Genomic DNA, 1,794 nt, shown 5'->3' with positions numbered 1-1,794 from the left:
GCTATGTTTTGAGAACTTGGAGACTTTGTTACCTAATCCTCCATTTCTCAGGCTAATAAGACAAAGAATTTGACTCAGACTTGAGATAATGAACTGGTATAATTTCCAAACACTCGGACATGGTATCACTCACATCAGGAATCTGTTGAGTCTCACAAGTGACAATTGTTCTTACAAGACTCCTCCTACACCAGCTCCCAGGGTCTGCTCTCCACCCACAACCACCCATTTACCAAAAAGTAGGAAGCTGCCTGCTCAGACACCTCTTGGCCTAATGAAAAATCTGGGATCATCTTTTTGGAGTTCTGGGTGCTTTATGTGCTCTCTGGGGTGATATCTGTAATGAGATTGGTGGGTAGAGATTTGTGGTTCATCTGGCCATGCAGGATGCTGTTTTCTTCTTCCTTTCACACCCATTGGTCATGGACATGCATTATTTTCAGAGACAGAGGCTATTTTTTGCTCTAAAATCTACGTGCTGGCTACTGCAGGGATCTCTTACTGGCTGTACAGGAAGTAGCCTGGATTGACATTACTCAGTGCATCCATCAGTGTCATCTTGTTCATCCCCATTTTTTAGGGGGACTTCTCCCCATCAGGGTACTGGCACACAGCCTGAATGTGCTGGAAAGGTGGCTGTGGCCCAAACAAGCCAAATCATCTTTCTGTATTAATAAACCAGGAAGATGAAGTGGTCACCAGAGACTCCCAGGGAAAGAACCTGCAGAGACTCAGCAATCTCTCCTGACTCAATGACCAAACGTCCCAGATACCAGCTCTTTGTAAAGAACTCTGCTAGGGACTAGGGGCGTAATAGTGGATAGTACAGAGACCCTGCTCCAGAGAAGTTCACAATCTGGAAAGTTAAAGAAAAGTGGAATCCAATAATGTTGTAGGACATTTAAGAGAACAACAACAAGAGAAATGTGTTCCAGGGATACTAGAAGTTGTTCAGGGGAGGAAGTGGCTCCATGTGAAGAGGTGGTGTTGAAAGCCTTTACCAGATGAAATTTTGACTGAGCTTCATTTTAAAGGATGATTAAGAGTCTTCTGGGCTGGGGCTGTGACTCAGTTGTAGAGGGCTTGCCTAGCAAGTGTGAGGCCCTGGGTTTGATTCTCAGCACTGCATAGAAATAAATAAATGTCATCAACAACTAAAAAATATTTCTTAAAAAGTCTTCTATGGGGCATGAGGGCATTGAAAGCAGATGAAAATGCATGAGTAGTTATTTAGATATAAACTTTTTGGGTGGAATTCAAGGATTTTGTAATGAAAACACCCATGGAGGCAAAAACTGAGTAGAGAACATTTAATTCTAATGTTTCACTTGAGTTTCTGATAAGAAGCAATAACCTTTGGGCATAATGATTGCACTGATCGAAGTTTTTAAAAAAATATTTATTTTTTAATTGTAGGTGGACATAATATCTTTATTTCATTTTTATGTGTTGCTGAAGTTTGAACCCAGTGCCTCACATATGCTAGGTGAGCACTCTACCAGTGAGCCACAACCCTAACCCCATCGAAGTTTTTATAGATTTTTTTTATAAAATCTGAGCTCAAAGATCAACATAGGCATGTCCCCATATCGCACTACCAACTGCCAAGGTGGAGGGGGCACCTGGCTTCTGCAATAATGGGTGGAGCACAGACAGTTTTTTCTATTGGTTGAACACCCAGTCCCACCTCCTTTCCCAGCATATAAATATGCCAGTTTGACTTCACTGAATCACAGCTGCTCACAGAAGGCAAGCGTGGCACTTCTAGATCACATATATGGAAGAAAAGTAGTG

This window comes from Callospermophilus lateralis, chromosome 19 (genome assembly GCF_048772815.1).
Source record: "Callospermophilus lateralis isolate mCalLat2 chromosome 19, mCalLat2.hap1, whole genome shotgun sequence".
Taxonomy (NCBI): domain Eukaryota; kingdom Metazoa; phylum Chordata; class Mammalia; order Rodentia; family Sciuridae; genus Callospermophilus; species Callospermophilus lateralis.
This window is presented reverse-complemented; position numbering follows the sequence as displayed.